This window comes from Liolophura sinensis, chromosome 7, assembly GCF_032854445.1.
Source record: "Liolophura sinensis isolate JHLJ2023 chromosome 7, CUHK_Ljap_v2, whole genome shotgun sequence".
Taxonomy (NCBI): Eukaryota; Metazoa; Mollusca; class Polyplacophora; order Chitonida; family Chitonidae; genus Liolophura; species Liolophura sinensis.
In genome coordinates, this window is record NC_088301.1 from 26,826,351 (window position 1) to 26,848,633 (window position 22,283).

General features: G+C 40.3%; 1 long non-coding RNA gene across 1 annotated transcript in view; it reads left to right on the forward strand.

Annotated features, from left to right (window-relative positions):
- The first annotated feature begins 6,809 nt into the window (after positions 1 to 6,809).
- The window catches only part of LOC135471630 (uncharacterized), a 37,321-nt gene continuing 21,847 nt past the window's right edge, over positions 6,810 to 22,283 (forward strand). The window contains exon 1 of the long non-coding RNA XR_010444452.1: positions 6,810 to 7,335. This is a non-coding gene — a long non-coding RNA (uncharacterized LOC135471630). The remainder of the gene's footprint in view (positions 7,336 to 22,283) is intronic.

Sequence of the window (22,283 nt, forward strand, 5' to 3'; positions counted from 1 at the left end):
GTAAGCTACAATCAGATAAGCACTTATTAAAACACCTCTGAAAATTGTTGTTGCGCTCGTGTTGGATACTGTGCTCGGCACGACTCCGGAAATGTCAACTACAATCAAAGTAACAAGTTGAAACGCCATTGGAATTTGTCTTCACCGCCGTGCAGGATACTTTGATTTATATTGTTTGTCTTTACAGTCGTGCTAGATACTTTGATTTATACTATTTGTCTTTACCGTCGTGCTGGATACTTTGATTTGTAGTATTTGTCTTTACAGTTGTGCTGGATACGTTGATTTATACTATTTGGAGACTGGATATAGATTATCGGCGTCGTCTTGGCTGTACTCTTTATCAAGGACTTTTCCCAACTTCATTGAAAATTGCTGACTATCTCTCTTTAGCAATGTAAAATGCAGATAACCGGATTTTTGCTTTGGTCTTTTGATTTGAATGGTGGTTTAATCTCACCAGAGTATGATCAATGGCGAGCGGTACCCATTCGGCAATTGGCGCATGCGCGTTAGCTTTGGCACCTCGACTGGATTGCCATCCAGCATTGGTTGATTGGAAAGCAGGTTAGGTTTTACCGTCCACATTACCTGATAATCAGTTCATACACAGGTTCGTTCCACATCCTATACTATCTCCTACAGATTTACTGACGAGATTTTGCTTCGCCTCAAGGTTGTTTTAGTTAAGGTAAACACCACGTATTCCTACCGTGACCTTGTACAACAGGGGGAAGCAGTTATATGGAAGTTGTTTATTGATGGGGTTGCTCTTTAATACCATACTCGAGAATTTTGCTGTTACACGTTGGTGGTCGATGTTTTGTGTGGAGAAACGGTAGAACCAGGTGTACAGCACAGACCTTTGGCATGTGTGTATACAGGAGCATATAGCCAGCGATGTCCGCATTGTGGTGATAAGAGATGGCATTAATCGTGGCTCACTGACTGCAAATATTTACCTGCATGTCAAAGAGTAAGAAAAAGGAACAAAGGTAAAATAAATATTATAGTTTAACATATATTTTTATAGTCTTTTCACCGACGTTCTTCCATTTTTTTTCACCTTGAAGTAATATAGGTCGACATATGTTCACTTTACGCTGGTGCATTTCCCGTTTGTGACGTCATTATTGCCTAATTTACAAATGCAATGCAGGTGCGCATTTTTTGTGAATACTCGACACTTTTAATTTCCTTTGGGTCTCTGTCGGTAAGTGTGAAATCGATTGAATGAACGATTGTGAAGAAACCGGGGCAGACATGTTGAGATTCCGTCCTGTATATAAATGTAGTTAGATACGTACTCTACCAAGCTTATGTTTAGTATGCTCTCTGACTGGACCCTGCGGGCTCCAGACTTAGCGGAAAGGACCATAGAATATAAAGTATATCGCCGGGATTTGCGCGCTCTGTTTCGACTGAGCCGGAACAGTTTTCTGGACAGCATAGATGCTATTGCTGATCTTAATGTAAGATACATTCGTCTGACTGCCTGTTAGATCTATTGGTGATTTCCGGAACCCGAATGAAGCCTGGACTTGTTGGCAAATGGTTTCCATCACTCCCTGGAGAGCTGACCCAGGGAGAGCCTGTTTAGACGGACATCTATAGGTCTCACATACCAATGTGAGGGGGCTTCGGGGGACAGGATCTGAAGTTTCGCCAGGCCGTTCAGATCCAACCCCTCTAATCTGCCTTATACTGTTTTAATCTAGACTTAACGATGTTGAATGGGAAATGTCTCCCATTGTTTATTTAAATAGACAAGTGAAGAAGGTCACGGGGTGGATCTTTGAAAGATGATGATAATTATTGATGTACTCACAGTCTGACTGACCCATAGACTCATCTCTAAACACTGTTCTCCGCTTCCTTTTAAGACTGGATAGCCTATGACTGAGATTCTAATGCCAGACATCGGCTGGGACTGTTTCCGGTTTCGAACCAGAAGCCTTAAAGCCCAGCGCACATGCACGAACAGCATTTGTCACAAATGAACTGTCAGAGAAGAGAAGTGTGCACGAAAGTTGCATGTATTAAACTAGGGGCAATCGTAGAAACATTCCATGTGAGGAGTACAGAATTGTGGCCAAAAGCATTAAAATTTATACAGTGGTTGAAACCTTTCTTTGCGAGGAGTACAGAATTGTACTTCCCTGTGAGGATTGTGGAAGAGTGGAAAAAAATATTGAAATTTGTACAATCGTTGAAACTTTCACTGTGGAGAGTATGGAAGTGGTTGGTCATAAAGTTATTTTAGTCGTGCAACACAACATCCTACGTAATATTATCAAAGTCACACGCAGAGTAAGTATATAATCGTGTATCATGACATTTACCTTTGCAGAAACCACATTGGAATACTTTATATTCACATCGGCAAAAAGCATAATGGCCTTAATGTCCCGTATACACGCTATCATATTATCAAAACACAAATGACAACAGCCTCTACTCAGCAAAGAGAAAAGTGGGTGTATGTAACAACCACTGATTCTACAACACGTTGTCGTTCATTGAACCGAATCGATTAATTGCCTACACCTTTGCCGAATGACCAGGTTAAGTTGGGACATACTCTTGACAAGTTGGTGTTGGTGAGACCATGTTAAGGAGACGGTCATTGTGCATGGATTTCCTGAAAAACTTCGCCTCTCTCTCTCTCTCTCTCTCTCTCTCTCTCTCTCTCTCTCTCTCTCTCTCTCTCTCTCTCTATGAGCCCCTCAAGGGAGTGATTTTGTACGTCGTTCCCATGCCCATCCGACAATTTGACCGGCGAGTTATTAGCATGTCGAGTCTCCTGGCTTAGCCGTTGGTACCTCGGTAGCTTTTGGTCGCGACACGCCGTACATGTAAACTAAGCAGAGCATACTCGACGAAGTCGGCATTCGTGACGTCTTAATAAGTAGGCCTACCTTTTATCTTGTTAACGCCTACCGGACTTACTCATTAACGAAGCGATCTATTATGAGAGGAGTCCTGTTATTATTCAGCCAAACCTCACACAAGTCCTTGAATCTTTCTCACCTTCGTATTTACCAGACAGTGCTTAGCTGAATAACCTTTCAGTCATTAAATTTATATATAGGCCTGCATTTCAAAGAGCAAAACCCCCTTTTTTGCCGTTTTTTATGCTTTATGCAAGGTTCACCGGATAGAGATCAATTATTTTTTGAAAATTACTACGCAAGATAGCGTTATAAACGATGCGCCAGTCGTGTGAGGCTTGATATCCACGCATGGAGACGGTCTACTTGCCGTTAAAGCTGGTGCCAGTCCATTACTCTTAAAGACACGAAGTCGATACCTCTGTGCCGCGGCTGATTAACTGTCCTCTTGTTGCCATGCTAAATTAACTACCACTTTTGCATCAGCAGCGGTTATACTTCTGATAAATTATGCTTCACCAGCTGCAATCATCTCCATTGACAAAACGAGTGCAAGGAAACCCAGAATGGAAGGTGTTATTAAACAAAAGTCGCAACTGAATCAATCTTCATAGTAAAAGCTTCTTTCCTACCCGGGGCAGTTTTCATCTGACGAATTCGTCAAATATAGATGTTAGCCTGGCTTGGGTTTATCAAAATAATTTTTTTCCGATTCTGATAATTTATCATGGCTGGAGATATAGACTTTTCTTTTCTTCAGGAGCATTCATTCATTTTGTTCTGAAGCATTGCTTGTTGATGATAGTTTCTTTTCTTTTCCTGATTTGTTTTACAGATGGAGGATAATGTTGTCTTTCCCCCCAGGGAGCCTTAAGAAGATTTGTTTTATGGGACATAAGATGTTGCTCGTTCATGATCATTTAAATTGCCTTCAAAATCAATGAGAATAAATTTCAGTGAAGAAAAAACATTTTAACCCTTATTGAATTCCTATTTCTCGATTCAGATGACAACAATTTTGGCTATTTCCTAATTCAGATTGTAATGCCCAACTTCATGTCCGTTTTGCTGATGATCCTTTGTTGCGCAGTAATCGTTTGGTTAATTATTTTGTGTGATTAGGAAAAGTCACTAATTGTCCTTTCATTTATGAATCACCGGCCCGGATAGCACAGTTGGTAGAGCGTCCGCTTCGGGACCGGTAGATCCAGGATCAAGATCGGGTCACACCTAAGACTTTAAAAGAGGAAGTTGTAACTTCCTCGCTTGGCGTTCATCATGAAGGGGATAGTGCAACGACTGGTTGACCCGTATCAGTATAATGGCTCGGGCCGGGCAGCTTACTTACCTTCGGTAAGTCGTCTCAGTGAAGCAGATCTAAATAAAAGAGCGGTGGAAATCCGTCCTGCAATAAGGAGGCACATTACACGTACATGCACCCTAAGGATTGCTTCGTCGTCATATGACTGAAAAATTGCTGAGTATGACGTTAAGCACTCACTCACTCATTCACTCACTCATTTATGAATCATCAAGATTACCGGTACCTCTTGCATACCCTAAGATTGAATCTATCACTGGCGGCATCTTAATTGAAAGGCCATATGCGACTGTTTTATCTTTTCCCTCCCTATACCTGGTGGTGTCCAGTTACTCGTGAACAGACAGCTGATTTTTAAGGAATGAAACCAAAATTAATAGTTTACAAAACGAAGTTAAAGATTAATATTCATGTTACGTACAAAATACTTCGTGCCTCGAAGTTACATAATTATAACCTTATATAAAAGCGCAGCTTCGATTTATTTATTTGATTAGTGTTTTACGCCGTACTCAAGAATATTTCACTTATACAACGGCGGCCAGCATTATGGTGGGTGGAAACCGGGCAGAGCCCGGGGGAAACCCACGACCATCCGCAGGTTGCTGGAAGACCTTCACACGTACGGCCGGAGAGGAAGCCAGCATAAGCTGGACTGGAACTCACAGCGACCGCATTGGTGAGAGACTCCTGGGTCTTTACGCTGCGCTAGTGCGCTAACCAACTGAGCCACGGAGGCCCCCCGCAGTTTCGAAGTAATAAACATACTTGTTAGCTTTCCCATGGAGCTATTAAATATTTCAATGGAATGTTGAAATGAATAATAAAATACATCGCCAAAGTCATCTCCTGAATGATCAGTTCAAAAAATTAACCGTAAATCTTAAAAACAAATGTCAGCAACCTGCGGATGGTCGCGGGTTTCCCCCGGGCTCTGCCCGGTTTCCTCCCAACATAATGCTGGCCGCCCTCATAAGTGAAATATTCTTGAGTACGGCGTAAAACACCAATCAAATGAATCAAATAAATAAAAACAAATGTGGAAGCGACATGTCATTTGTCTGTGTGAGGCATTTGCCAATAATGACGGCGCCATTGTGAGGAGTATGAAAGTTGTCCGCAAAATTACAGTCATGGAAAGCAACGAGGAATGCCGGGAAAGGGAGGTTATACATGTTGTAGCAGTCCTCCGTCTTTCCTCGTGTATTTTACTTAAGGTTTGTTTGCTTATTTGCTTTTGATTTAACATTATTTTCGTCATGACTTCTGTCATATTCTACAGAAGGCCTACTCCAAGTGTTAACGCTTTATTGATCACAGCCAGCAAAATACCTTGGACTGGCATCTTTTTGATACACTAACCAGATTGTTTCCAGTTGCTTTTCTCGTGTATTCAGTCGGAACAGGCCCATTCACGCATCTTTTTCAGCAATGGTCATTTATTTTTCACTCAGGCAAAATATTATGTGCACACAATTCAATTTAAATATACTTTAATACAGATATGTATTTCTAAACCTATTGTTACATGCACTTAGAAACAAACAATAAAACAATCAACGGAGAGCCTAATGTAATTCGGACCTAATGATTTATTTGTGTGCAAACTGGTAACGTATTACTCACGCATTGCGGGGGATCCATGATCAAATTAGACCAAAGCCGTCATTCCGCGGAGGTAGTGTTATCCCATTCACCACCCCAACTACCTCAAACAACATCCCTTCGTATCCATTGCTCTCAGGGCGTCTGTAGCAAAGGATGTGTTTTGACATTCATGTGGTCTTACATGGAGTATACTCTCAAAAATAAAAATACTCTGTTAAATTTAATACACATTCTATTAATTCAACATAAAGATTCTATTAGGCTAACAATATTCTCCTGAATATAACATAGAATTATGTTGTAATAATATAAAGCATTCTAGCATGACTACCGACTTTCTGTTAAAATTAACAGATTAATTTTGTGAGTCCACGGTGATCTGCCTTCCGCCATAAAACACATCGACGTCGTATAAGTTAAATATTCGGTGTACGCTTTGTTAAATACCAGTGAATTAAATAAATAAATAAATAGATTATTAAGTTTATAAATAGATAAATATTACACAACAATGAAAAACTGATGCACGTGAGAAGCCGTTAGAGGTTTTCATTGCTGATAAATTCATAATTAGCTTCCTTGATATCACCCATGATGCAATTAAAATCAGTCGAGTCACGTGATATATCTGAAAGAAGTGGTAGTGTCAAATTAAACTTCATTTCACACATATAAATACTCAATGCCTAACCTAATTTCTTGTGCTCCTGACTTATTAGGCTGTGGACTCAATATACATCCGTCAGTCTATAAGATCTGTCAGTTACGGACAGGCAATCTATCTCCCAGCTTGTCTTGTTATTGACAGCTCTTTACACCGAAATGCCAATCAGGTGGACGCGGAGCTACGGAAAGTCACGATCTGTCCGTAAATCTTCCGGGGAAATCCCCGGGTCGACCCGAAGTTTGTGGCCTTGGCATCGATCGAAAGGCCGCCAAATCAAGGCTGATTTCATCTGTTGCCTCCCCGCATCGCTCCGTACGACCACTAGCTAATGAAAGTTACAGCACACTGAGGCGCGAAAAGGCGTTAATTTTCTTTTATCTCTCCGTTTTAGCCGCGTTGACAGCGATGTTGCACAGTCGCATTTAACTGTTTCCGCGTCGAGCATATCCTAACTTACAATATTGACCGTTTTTTCAGACGCTGGAAACAGTTGGCGGTGTACGTCTGTACGGTTTGGAAAAATGCTGGTGTGAATATATTTGACGGTGCGTGTATTTGGAAGCTTGAAGTGCTTGGGGGAGCTAGGGTGGTCGGAACTGGGCAGGATTCGTGGAGGCATCCGTTGGGTGAGTGTGCTGACATCAATTGTATCGCCTTTTGTTGTACATCTCTTCGCTTACCTCTACATCCTATACGTTCACCTCAGCTGGTACAGTCTGATCGTATAGCTGGAACTCTCTACATCAACTCGGCCTACACTCCTGTCCGTTGCTTATCTGTCCTACTGACTATATCCCGCATTAACGAGAAGACCCTTGGGCTGTAGAGTCAACAAACAACGATCCAAGGTAAGATGCTTTTTGCTTGCTATTCGGTCTTCCACAAAACGTTAAACCACTTGGAATTATACGGTATTTTGAGTAATTCACCAGTCAGGTCTAATAAATACCAGTTTAACATCATTGCATTTTTTTCTACCTAATTGTGCTTAACCCATTGTTTTAGGGGGCATGTAAGTTGCTACTATTTGGGCATTTACATGAACAGCTAGAACAAAACCCAGTAAAGCTAAACTGACAAGATGCCGTATTTCACTGGGTACGTGTGACCATTTGTCAGCTACCGGACAATCGTGGCTGTTCTGGTTTTGCTCGCTTTGCTGTATGGTTTTCTTTATATTGTCCACGTTACGCTTTGTACATTTTGACTATACGTTACATAGTACAGGTGTACCCATGGGAGCATGAGTCCATAGCCTTTGGGAAGCATCGCTATCACTGCACAAAGCTTCCCAAACCCGCCGCCGGATATACGTATTATTTTTGTCTACTGGGTTTCTCAGACTGAGTATATTGATCTCTGGCGGGAATCTGTGTGGAAATCGGAACATATGACCGAATGTCATTGCGAAGAGACCACCGAGACAGACAGTGTAATACACTGAATTCTTCGGGCATGACGTGGAGAACTGTTATCTATGGTACTATTATTCTTATGGCGCGGCGCGATATACTATGGCGAATAAGTCATCCCTTCTGGATAGCTTTCTCCAAACACATTCAGGTTTCGGTCCAAAACTGATTAAACGGTATACTCCAAACACTATTTTCTTACTACAATTTCACAAGATACACAGAGTATTATGCGTTGATCTATAGCAAAACTGTGCAACAGCTGCAGAACAACTAATGGATATTAATAATTGTTAACTATTATTAATAATAGTTAATAATACTATTATTTATTCATTTATTTGATTGGTGTTTTACGCCGTACTCAAGAATATTTCACTTATACGATGGCGGCCAGCATTATGGTGGGAGGAAACCAGGCAGAGCCCTGTGCTAGCGCGTTAACCAACTGAGCCACGGAGGCCCCTTGGTGTACTATTAAGAATGCACACTGTGCACTTGTCTCTTTCTGTCTCCTGTTAACTGTACGTAACAAAATATAACAAAATACCCCTTTATTCCTTATGAGATCATGATATTCCAAATGAATATTGCAAACTTCCTTGTTTTACTTTGTTGTTTGTTTGTTTTTTCTTGTTTATTTTTTTCAGTGTTTTTTTTGTGTTTGTTTTACACAGCTTAAAATTACTTGAGCCTCTGTGGTATTGTTATATAGCCCAAAAAACCACAATGACTATTTTTCCGTGCGTGAAACAAGATTCTTCCTCTTCGCCGCATTTTTCATTACGGGCAAGCATGTACCTATGGCCTCTATCGTGCGTGGAAATAGCTTTAATCAGCTCACCCTCGTGTATGATTAATACGAGATGATGGAGCAATGGCATATACACATGGAGTATCACTACCCCCGTCGGGCATGCTCCATCATGTTACAATGTCTTCTTATTTCTTATAGGTCTGTCTCAAACTAAATATCACACCGATATGCCTGAAATACTGTCAGTGCGGTGTTAAACGCCAACCATTCATTCACTGGATTGTAACTAAATAACTGTGATGTCAGTGGCACAAATTAATGTCTCAATCATGCGCCAATTGTGTTCTTTCGAATTGAAGCGTGGAAATACTTCCATACCTTGATTGCAAGATACAAAATCTTAATACATCGATGTGTTGGCCTATCTCATTACATACGTGTAGAGGTGCCCTCGTCCCAATGTTGTTGTTCGTGTTCAGAGGCCTTGGGGGCGCATAAGCGGTCGAATTCGCTCTTACGGTCGTTTCCGCACTCTTCCGTACGTAAATCCACCAATAAACCGTGCATATCTGTACCATCACACTTGAACACTTGCAACTTAAGAGATGGATCAGATTCGACATAGATCGGGATAGAGTTTTAGTATGTTTTAAGTCTAATTTTCTTTTCTTCCCACTGGTTTTCTCCCACCATAATGCTGGCCGCCGTCAAATAAATGATATATTCTAGAATACAGCGTAAAACACCAATCAAATAAATAAATAGATAAATAAGTAAGTTTCTTTTCGTTCTTCCTGTGTAGCCTTCTCCCTGGTCAGATTTAGGCTGATTTAACTGCTTCCCATTTGCATGCAACATCCTGATTTGACACTTGTATTTTTGTCTGAGAACTGACGATAATGGTTCTGTCGGAAATGGACCTTGTGGATTTGAACGTCCATTTTTTATCGAACAAAATTGGTGTACGAGTGTCAGGTCATACCGACCGCTCGAATGTAAAAGACAACTTGAGAATTGCATGGAAAACTCAACTGAAGAAACACATTTGTTATTGCATATATTACTTGGATAAAACTTTGAACCGTCGAGTTTCATGCTTGATTTGAATTTATTTTTCTAGATATTGTCTCTGTATTCCCCCTCGATATAGAGCTTACAAAGCTCACTTGCTATCTATGTATTTGTCTTCATTGGATGATGTCGTTGAAGATTTCCCCAGGCGAAAGTGTCATCTGCTTCGTAAACCGAACCTCATTGAAACCCCCATTTGCCTCATTGAAAGTCCGATTGACCTCATTAAACATTCCAGCGGGCTCGTGGAAACCAACATTGGCCTCATTGAAAGTCCGATTGGCCTCACTGAACATTCCAGCTGTCTCGCTGAAAACCTCATTGGCCTCGTCGAAGAGGTCTCGTTGAAAGACCAAATGACCTCATTGAAAGCCTAAATGGCCTCTTTGAAAACCCAACTGGCCTTTTTGAAATCTCCATTGGCCTTTTTGAAAACCCCATTGGCCTTATTAAAACCGGCATGAGCCTTAGCGAAAACCCCATAGTCCCTGTTGAAAAACTTATTTATGTCACTGAAAACTCAATTGGCCTTATTGACCTACGCTTAATATATCTCTATGCCCGTGTTTGTCGAGGATACTTATACCTGATTCGCTGGATTATTATCCTATAGGCGTGGTACACAAACGTGAGTTCAAACCGAATGCTCCCTTGCTCATCAGCACTCGTCTATACACACGAATACTCCCACCTTCTCTCTTTGAGATTAAGTGTACAATTTCAATACATATGTAACATATGGTATATTTGCTGATAAGATTCTTTAAACATCTTGCTGGATGGTAACATATGGCCTGTGTTTGAACGGCTGTAGACATCTACTTTTTATTGACTTTTTTCGGCCTCTGGCCAACTTTTTATCTCTTCTATGCCCAGATTTCAACGAACAACTTTGGGATTCACTTTAATAATATAAAGCGGTATACATATTTGTAGCTGAATACATGTACAATTTTAGGAAAGAAATCGGCTTGATTGCATGATAGAACCGGTTTTTACGCTGCGTATTACGACGCCCAGGGATGACTCAAAGCATTGACATTACGTACGTCTCCAATTATTGAAGGTGCTATCCACACTATTATCGAATTTCACTTCTTTCACTCTTTGGTGTTTCTCTTCTGTTAACCATATCATAGAATCTTGTACACATGCAGTCTTTTCAGCTTTCTCAACAAATTAAGAGATAAGTGGCTGTTCAAATATTGCGGTCATTCTAGCGCGGTTTTGTAACTTTTAATCATTGAACGAATTTTTCGATTTGAGGACAGTGTTTCTTACAAGTTATGCTTTGGCTGGAACAGGTTTTTAAGTCAGATGTGAAACTGTGACACATATTGCCGTGTCGACCTTTGATGCCTTCCATGTACTGGTCTGGATTCATAGCTGACCTATCTACATCGAGTTTTAACCCAAAGTGTGTGGCACAAATTCTGTGATCACATTCAGTTGTAATTGTTCAATGTTTTGTGGTCAGATCCCAACCGCAATTGTCACACGAACCAAACACGTAGTTTCGTTATTTTGCACGTGTTGAAATACAAATACATGACGTCTCTCATATGAACGCTTTACGGTGTTGGTAGTTTGGAAAGGAAAATTTCCTGATTTAATGATTTGAGATTACGAACTCTGCAGTGGTCATTTGGAAAGAGAAGACCACAAAAAGCGTTGACGTTATCGTGGATAAGCGAATGGGTCGTGACCGTGAGTAAGGTTTGCTTTTCGATCAAAAGTTTATACCACTGCTTGCCTTTCAATGATAAGTTTTATACCACTGCTTGCCTTTCGATCACAAGTTTATACCACTGCTTGCCTTTCAATGATAAGTTTTATACCACTGTTTGCCTTTCGATAAGTTTATACCACTGCTTGCCTTTCGATCAAAAGTTTATAACACTGCTTGTCTTTCAATGATAAGTTTTATACTACTGTTTGCCTTTCGATAAGTTTATACCACTGTTTGCCTTTCGATAAGTTTATACCACTGCTTGCCTTTCGATCAAAAGTTTATAACACTGCTTGCCTTTCGATCGAAAGGCTATACCGCTGTTTGCCTTTCGATCGAATATTTATACCATTACCTGCCTTTCGATCAATTGGCGTGGTTTCAGTACCACTCCTGGACAGGGATGTGAATTCAATATTCTGATGCTTTCATTATTTTCGTGGCGTTAGTGACATTCAGCGGTCGACTTTTCCATGTAGCTTTACATGAAGTTCATTTAGACCACTTGCCTTCCACCACATGTCTCATGTGAGACCGTTGCAATAGTAACTCGCCAAATGGTGTTTTTTCTGTGGGCCCTTTGGTGTCCTCCACCCGTAATACTGAGAGCTATGGTATATGTGCAAAACTGAACATGGCATTGACGATAGTCGACCCTACTTCACTGCTATGTGATATGCTTAGGGGAGAGCCTGCTGATAGAACTATCCATTCCTCTGTCATATGGCCTTAATCCGAAACGAGCGTTCATCCTAGCCATGCGGAAAATTAAACCATTTACGGGCTAGCCCATTACAAATATCGAAGTATTATGGTCAGATTTAAGGTTTACTGAGCACCTATGCTGCAACACGATCATTCATATTTCTAACAGATCTTCGCAACAATGCTACCCCGATGAGCTCACAAACGCCCAGCACTGATTCGCTTTGATGTTTTGGATCGAATCTGAAGAATAGATCATTTTACTTCGGCTAAGAAGCCAGATATAGGTCTCTGTATCCGTTGCCTTTGAAGCGCCTATCGCTCCTTGGGGGAGCAGTAAATGGACATGTTTATTGATGTAAATCAACTTATCCGTGCGGAGAATTGGCGCCATACAAATTCTCTCTGCTCAGAATGATGAGAGTGAAGAGCCAACCCGCAGTTATGCCAGTTAAAGCCATCTGATTATTGTTTAATGTAAATACTACAGACTCCCATTCACAAAACATACCATTAGGTTAAACTGACTCCAGTCCACAAAGCATTTTATTGGACTTCAATGCACAAAACATGTCACTAGGTTAAACGGACACATGCATAGTATTGGGTTAATACAGGCTTTCCAGGAGTTTAATCTGACTCCCACTCACAAAGCTTTGTATTAGTTTAATGCTACCTTTCATTCACAAGACAAGGCAGTTGGTTATACTGACTCCAAATCACAAAGCTTTACATTGCTTTAATGCAGACTTTCATTCCCAAAGCATACAGACACCCACTCACAAAACTTGCGATTAGTCTAAGTAGATTTTCCTATCCACGTGGCGTGACAATGTGTGGATACAATTCGGCGACTCAACACTGCATGAAGCTCAATTATCGGTCTATCGGATATCCATAATGTCAGTGGTCAGTTTCTAACATTTCACAAAACTGAATTTTGTGGAGGTAAAATTTCAAGAAATCAAGATGTTGAAGGTTGGTTTAGACATAGCTTTATGGTATTGCCTGAAAGACGCTTAATATAGGGTGTGCGTCAACTTGAATATGATTAACGACGTGTCAATGCTAAGGTCCAATGCGATAAAAAAAGCAAGTTCTTCAAGTCGCATCCGGGAAAATCCTTGATGACCAAATTAAATATGAAAAAGAACAGTAAATAATGCAATGAACATTTCTCTAAATAGAAAAGCGTTATTTATTTATGATCCCATGAATTAAATTAGGGTATAGGATGAGAAGTAGCCTGTTTCTGTCCTTGATATAACTTCTTTCATCTTTTCCATGGAACACGTCTCCTTGCTTTAGGGAGCACAGTGTGTTAGCCGAGAGGTCAGAGCGTCCGCCTTGCAAGTCGGATACCCAAAGTCCTAGTCCGAGTTATGACCGAGATTTTAAAACCGGCGTTCGCCTCAGCGTAAACGATAGACGTAGATGAATTGGTTGCCATGTGGCAGTGTACCATGACTTGTGTAGTCATAGATCTGGTGTCTTCGTCATTCTATTCCAGTGAAGCAGCGTTATAAATTTGTCAACAAGGGGGACAGGTCTGCTCCAAAGTGATCATATGACTGAATTCATGTTCAAAGCTACACTAAACCCCAAGCGAGAAAAGACACATTTCCATTCGGGGCTTTGTATCTCATCCAGAAAAGACGATTGAACATTTAGACCTATATAATTTTTGTCTACTTTTATTTATATTCACACGCGATATATTAAATGCATTTTTTAAAATATTTCTTGAACTCAGCATAGATAGTAGGCCCCTATTCCACCTGATAAATTTTGTCTTCCATGTCTTTATATCTGGAATCTATCTCCAGCATAGATTGGCTTAACTGATTGGTAAGCTATATAATATAGTGTGGTCTACTTTTGCGGCCAATTCATTAAGTTGTTAAACCAGTACAGCTGTGTTTCTTATGATAGCTTATAAATGCTCCGATTAGCTCATGGCGATACAGGAACAGTCTGAGTTGTATAGGGAAGGAGTAGAGCTCTGGTTGTTTAATCAGCAGGGGTCGCGATACTCAGCTCGTCAGCCTGTCACTTTCGTTCTTGTCTCGACCCCTATACATGTTACAGACCCATCCGCAGACATTGCTGCAGGCATGTGGGGTCTTGTGAAAATCATCACTTGACGCTAAACACGGATGGTTTGCTAGTTGCAAAATGCTGTCGCCCCCCGGGGAAAGGACATTACAGTCAACGTTCACGGGTGCCACCCTTAAGTTTATTTTCTCCACAACAGCTAAATCCCTATTGCTAAATGCTAGGTATCTTTTTCCCCATCGCGTCTGTTTTCTTAAAGAACCCATACTGTTCCAGTTTCTCTTGCCAGAGGCATCCGCAGCCTAAGCGTGCTGATTTGACCTCAAATAGGCTAGGCACAGATTTAGTATTTTTATAACAATGTTTTGTGCTGATACCAGATCTCGAGATTTATTTTGGCAATCTCGTCTGCGTTCTAGAAAAGTCCTTGCTCTATACAAGCTATAAATCCTTACTATTGTAGGGAATAAATTTATATAAAATGCCTAACGTTATTTTAATGAATCATTTACACCACTTGGGCAGTAGACCTATTGTAGTCATATCTTGGGATGGTTACTTAAAGTAGATAGGCCTAGTCAGATACTCTGAACTCACAACGAGTGCTCAGTGCCGTCAGACTGCCGCGTAATAAAGAGTTTTGTCTTAAAGCTATGGTTAAAAGTAAAAGTTTTAATTACGAAAGTGCGAGAAATTGAATTGTTAAACTGACCTTTATGCAGAAATAGTAGATGCCTAACACCTGGTTAATAATGGAGTTTTTGGCTTGCTCGTTGTATTTGTTTTATTGTTTGAAGTGTCATGTTTAATGGCGATTAGCCAACAGACTGACGGGAAAGGGTGGAGGAAGGGGGGGGCGGGGGTGGGGGTAAGTTGCTTTTTTTGAGTATTATGAACATTTAGATTAAAGCCCAAAGGAACGGTGACAAGAGGCCTGATTTCACCGGCTATATGTAAGCGTGACCATTTTGCGAGCATCACAATGTCGTCGCTAATCTAGTTTTACTCTATTTTCTGATGTCTTTTGTATTCTTAATGAATTGTTCACTTTAACAACTGTTGTTCGGTTTATGGATGAAGAAAACCAAATCAACGCGAGCTGAATTCGACTGTGCGACTCTGTTAGCCATACAGAGGCTGCACAGAAAACTATCAATATATATTGTCACGTTTATTGATAATACAGTCATTTTTTTAATGCTGAAGAAAAAAGAAATCCTCTGCACGGTTTTGTCAAGACTATTCCGAAAATCCAGGATTTCAAAACATTTGGTTATCATTTGAACCAAATACAATGCTGAAGGTGCTAGTATTTCACTTTAAAGAAAAAAAGGCTAAGACGGTATTGACAAGATATTATGCAAACTGACGACTTATTCCTCAGAATGGTCCTGACGAATAATGGTATGTAAGGATTTCTGAATGGTACACGGATATATTATGGTATTTATCGAAGCGTTTCTATTGGACAATATACGGAGAAAATCGTGAAGGCAAGAGGTGGAGTATCAGTTCCCCAGGCCTTTTCACTTTACATTGTTTTCATGTAAATATTTGTAATTTCTGATGACAGCACAGCAGTTTGGGAAATTGTAACATACTGACCTTACTGTATATTTTTACCTAATTCTGCTCAAGTCATGGTGCTACTAAAAGTTGCTACTCTTTAAGCACTTACATCAACAGAAAGAATAAAACCCTAATTGAGCTAAATTTGACAAGAGGTTGGATTTCACGGGTTACATTTGACCGTTTATCAAATTTCACACTGTTTTCTCTGCTTTGGTTTAACTCTATGTGTTGTAAATCTTTTTGCATTTTCCACCTTCTGCGCGAATTTTTCTCTTTTACAATATACGCCAGTGGACAAATTTGTACTGGTGGAAGAATCCTTAGTGTTCCGGGTGTAATTACTAGAAGAGGAAACCGGAGTGCTCGCGGTGCATTCAGTAGAAGAGGAAACCGGAGTGCTCGCGGTGCATTCAGTAGAAGAGGAAACCTGAGTTGTATTCTGAAAGGTGTAAATGGCGAGGGTGTATTCATTCCAGCCCCCAAAGCATTTCGCTAATCAGTGATATAGATGGTTTGGAGTTTTGTACTTATTGTGTCCCTTTTAGAAGCAATCTGTTGAGCACAGTGCTTGGACCAACTCCAGTTAACTCAACCACAGCCTTCTGAATTCACAGGCGTGCCAAGCAAAGCTTCCCATATTTACCAAACGTTATTTTGGCTTCATCAAGACTAAGGTTTTTCGACCTTACCCGGCGAATTGTCTGATCTCTCAATTTGTTGAAGTCACATGATTTGGTTTTAGGAACGTGTTTAGCCGTTCAATCAAACAGAGTGGCTTTGCCGAGGCTGGCTGGAGTATTGGCCGACTCCGTCCTGCCAAACTAAATCCATCCTCTCAGATCAGCGTTCTCCGCGTTGCGGCAGCTTTATTCCCCTAACGAAGTTCGATTTCCGAAGAATGGCTACACTACTGATCAAACCGCAATTTTTTTCGCCCTCTTAAGACCCCTGAGTGAGAATTTTTACCAGCTGTCAATGCGTTAGCTTGATTAGATGAAATAATGGTAATGCCACTGTTTGACCTGATGATATTTTCTTTTTTTTTCAAAGTCAATGGGAAGAAATAAAAAAAAAATCCACGAAGTCTTTACTGTCCGACAATGTTTGTCCAGTAAACTTAATACCTCTTAACTCTACCTAGGAATTATGTGACCATTTGCCAATTATCACACTGTCTTCACTGCATGTTCGTATTGTGTAAAACCGTTAATTTCCATGCACAAATGATAGGCCTGTCCACTATGAATAGAGTGGTTTGACAAGATGACAGCTATAGTGTTTTTTGTGTTGAAACTCCTTGGATAAATTGACGATTGGCATGGTGACAAACGATTAATCTCATCTTTTTGCTGAAGAAGTGGGGCTACGGTAAAATGTTTGAAGCTAACATATACTGATGTACATTGTGAAGCCGTTAGATGTTCACATCTACATATAGACGTCGAAACAGACACTTGCGCACCAATCATCAACCATGATGGACGCTCCAGGGCAATAATCGCCGGACCGATTTCTAAAACAACGTTCATCTCAAACCGGTAACAAAATATGACAAAAGAATTCCCCATATCGTCGTACTATTTCGTGTAATTCATATGTCGTGTATTTAATAGAATGGTACATCTCTATCAGTACCTATTTGTATGAATACCACGACGTATATGGCAATTCGTGAATTATAGTAGACCATTTAGAAGGATATATGTAGCATATACATGAATATTATTTATTTGTTTATTTATTTATTTATTTATTTATTTGGTCGGGGTTTTTACGTCGTGATAAATATTACACATGGACATTACATTGTAGAGATAAAGTATAAGATGCCCAATTTGTGTAAAGTGTTGACATGTTTACTTGTAACCGCTTAGCCTCGCACAACAGTTTTCCAGCAGTCACATTCAAAAGCCGTTATAGTGTACCAGCGTTCCATTCGCGCTTACTGTCAAAAGCATTCCTTACTTTCCGAACCACCCCAGTCTGACGCGGGAAAGAGCAGCTGTAAGTCATCTGTAAGAGGCCGGTAATCGCGTGGTATCTCCCCTCAAGCTGTTGTTGTCTGAACTCGGCTCTCCGTTTGCTCGCTGGCCTAAATACATATGCCAGTGTTGATCCACCCTACCAGAAAAAAACTATAGGAGTTCCCCACATTTTATATACCTTCCTGTACTGTGGGGATCTTCTGAATGCAGGTTTTCATATAAACCCTAGTTGCGATCCTCGAAAGAAAAACATTCAACGTCATCTACGCCAACACTTTTGACCTTCGATAAGCCTCTTGAATCTGGTAGTTGCCCGACAAAAATTACAATATTCAGGTTTGGCGAATGTGGCAAAGGTTGCCGAATGTGGACGCATACACTGATGGTAACACCGGTTCGTCGTTCTGGTTTGTTTGTTTACTACAGCGAAAGTGTCTGGATTTGAGTCTCGTGTGATCAGTTCGTAGGTGCAGTGTACCGTCGCTGTCAAGGACAAACGTATAAGTTGAACAGTGATGATTTTCGTCACTCGAATCGTGTGTTTTGTTTGTAACATGTTTTCTACAACAGAAACACGTTATACATATGTATTGAGGAAGATTTGCAAATGATTCTTTTTCATTATTATTAAATTAATATCAGTATATCGACCATCACTGCAGTTACTATTTGTGTGCTTGCTGTTGGGTATTTAACTTTTATCGATACTTCAGTAATATCCTAATTGTACGTATTCTGACACCAAGTTCTTCAACCATCTCGTGAGCCTTGCAATGGCTGACCTATTAATCTTCGCCCAATATCTCGTATAGGCTGACTTTGCGAGTTCGCTTTTACAGTACTGTCGTTATTTGAGATTTACACTATCTGCGTATAGCTTAACGTTATGAGCTATTGCCATGATGCAGGAAAGTGTCGGTGTCTTGTTAGACTCTGTTGTTTAACTGGGGTTGGATTTGTGCTATACAATTATATAAACAAAGAAAAAAATGTGAAGCGCCCGACATTAATTCTTCAGTGGCAATGACTGGCGACATGATTAGTGTTAGTGAAGAATCAATCTCTTGTAAGGGTAAGACTTTCATTAAAGGTCAAAACTGAATCATGGTACAGTCAAACAATCGTGATCACAAGAACTACTTTTTTCTAAGTATCTAACTGTAGAGTTGCCATAAAGCTATCTATCTTTTGGGAAAAATGTCATTTTGAGTCTGTAAACCTCATTCAAATGGCAAAAATTTAGTAGAGCGTTTCGCGTCCATCTTTCTGGGCACCGACCGTGCTTGGGTAGATCTGACATCAACCTGCGGATGGTCGTGGATTTCCTCCGGGCTCTGCAGGGTTTCCTCCAACCATAATGCTGACCCCCCTCGTATAAGTGAAATATTCTTGAGTGTGGGGTAAAACATCAGTGAAATAAATAAATAAATAAATAAATAAATAAATAAATCTATATGCCTGAATAACGGCCTCCACCTTGCGTCTCATTTCTCCATTCGGACGTTGGATCTGCTCACGAGTCCATAGATATGGATTTGAATATATTAAGACACATTTCGAATCTTGCCCATCGTATACAAGCACTGGAGTTTCCTGAACAAAATCTGTAAGAATTCTAACGGCAGCTTTGCATCCAGAGTGTCTTTCTTTTGTGAATATGTTGCATTCTTGCACCTTGCATGGTACTTTGTTTTTTTATTTATTTATTTGATCGGTGTTTTACGCCGTACTCAAGAATATTTCACTTATACGACGGCGGCCAGCATTATGGTGAGAGGGAACCGGGCAGAGTCCGGTGGAAACCCACGACCATCCGCAGGTTGCTGAAGACCTTCCCACGTACGGCCGGAGAAGAAGGCAGCATGAGCTGGTGGTACTTTGTTGCGTGCACGGTCAGATATATATCCTGAGAGCTGGGTTAATCTTTTTTGGTTCAGCAAAGAATAGATTGGCTGGTTAGGCGATTTTTTTAAGAAGTCCGGATGCTATCGTTTTCTGAAAGCTGTAAACAGCGAGCTAGGTTTCTCATAACCCTTACTAAATCTAAGCGTCAAATTAGACATCAGAATACTCCTAGTCAACCGAAAAAAGAAAGACCATCGAAAATGAAATCGCCCATCCCATTTCCGATTCGACTACTATCACCCATTCCTATCAAAAAAAAAAAAAAACATCTGAACGAAGTAAGACCCGTTTGCATACATGCAAATGAGAAGCATTCAGCAGTTACCATTGATGTCAAGGAGACTTTGTCGATATGTCAGACACGTGGTCAAATTCAAACTTCAAATTCTTCATCCCTAAGTTTAAAAAAAACTAGGAAAAATGTCGCGTGCGTGTTGAGCCATAAGCTGCTAATTATGTACTGTTCAAAACCGCACCCCAGAAATAACGACGAGAGAAACGCCATCCCGTACAACAAACATGGCCGTCATCCCGTCTGTTTGCCGCAGCCTAAAATATTGGCCAGGATTAATACCACATACTGAGTCTAATTTTAAGGGTCGAGGCTCACATAGGCATTAAGTGGACGTGTACTCTGGAATGTTTATACAGTCTCTGGTCACACTTTTACCGCAAATATGACATACCAGAGACAAAGTATGAAAAATACAGAAGACCCGAGCAAACCTTTATCGCTCTAGCTGTAAGGCTTCGAATATCAGAAGACTAAAGCATAGAAAGTAAAACCAAAGCTGTAACGACAGTGTGATAGTTAACAAATGGTCACACGTATTACCTTGAAATCCGGCAACTTGTGACTTTGCCTCAGACAGGATTTTGTTGTAACTGTACATTTATATGCTTAAACAGTACCAACGTACACGCCTGCTATTTTTTTTTGTAGTTTTGGAGTAACTGATGTAGTGGCGTTAATCCAAAATCATTCAATAATTCTTATATCTACTCGAAACAAGCCTTCTAATGACATGAATGAATGAATGAATGAATGAACGAATGGTCGTGCTTAACAATTTTTCAGTCATAGGACCACAAGGGCCATTAGGTGTGTGTATATATACTGTGTCTTCTTGTGGAACCCCCGTCCTTGCCTGTTCTTTCTGTGAAAGATCGCAGTGGGAACAGACCTGAGTTTTTATAGCTGCTACAAGTTGAACGTTCTGTTATAGCGTCGGCCGGTCGGTCGGCCGATCGGTCTTCCGGTCGATCAGAGTTTTGACATCCTGTGCTTTAAAACGGCCAATACGGAAAACACCAGTGCAAACCAACAGCCCAGTCCAATTTGTTATAACATGACCAATTCACTGTTCCCGTTTGCAAGGCGACATCGTTTTTTTGGCGGAATCCCGCTGCTATTGTGAAGTTTCGTTCGTTTTTTAGCCTGTGCAGCAAGACAAGATATGGTGGTAACAGATAACGAAGGGTCGAAGCGGTCATTTCCATCATTACATGACGTCTCCATCCGCATGTAGTTTGTTGAAAAAAATTTTTGTAAGAATTAACACTCAAGTCTAAACCTTCAAATTGAAACCCTTAAAGTGGAGAGCTGTTCAAAAGAAGAAAAGGGCGAGAATCATCAAAAATACATCCAGAAATAGCTGCCTGAACTATGCCTTTACGCCGAACCAGGAAGTGATAATAGCAACCTTGGGTGGAAGTGATAAAGGCCATAATTGCATATACTGACAAGGGTTGTTTAAAGACGGTATGTCATCCAATCAGGGTTTGCCAACCACATGGCACTGCCAAGACACTTCTGTATGATATTTCTGCGAGTTCAAGTGCCATAAACACAATCGCGAAAATGTAACATTTAATATTGTCACTTACCCGATTGATTAGACCTGAATGGCATGATGGTGCATGTATCACTCCCAAAAAAATAGTCTGTTAATTTTAGCAAAAAGTTTGTTGTCTGAGTGATGTTAGAATGTATTTTGTTAACATAAGATAACAATGTCATATTCAACATAGTAGTCCAGCACAGTCTTTATGTTGATACGACGTTAAACCCCAAACATTCACTCACTATGTTGAATCAATAGAATAGGTATGCCATTTTTCACATAGATAGGTATGCCATTTTTCACGTAAATAGGTATGCCATTTTTCACATAAATAGGTATGCCATTTTTCACATAAATAGGTATGCCATTTTTCACGTAAGTAGGTATGCCATTTTTCACATAATATGTTCGATTAACATAATACATGTGAAACGAATTTGTTGTGGATTTTGTTTTTTAAATGTGTCTTTCCCATTTATATATACTTTGTAGCGCTGATATTTTGCTTTGGGAAAAATGGTCTTGCGACGATTGATGTAACATTTCCATTTATGCTGTATGTAATATACAGAAATGTATTGATTTGTTCATTTGTTTGACTGCTTTGTGTGCCGTACACAAGCATATTTTCACTTTTATATGACGGTGGGGATAGTTTATGAGTAAAAAACAAAATGGGCAGAGTCTAGGGAAAACATCGCCTTGTCGCCAGCTCTGCGTCTTCATTAAATCAATCTAGACAATTTACTTTCGTCGCTACG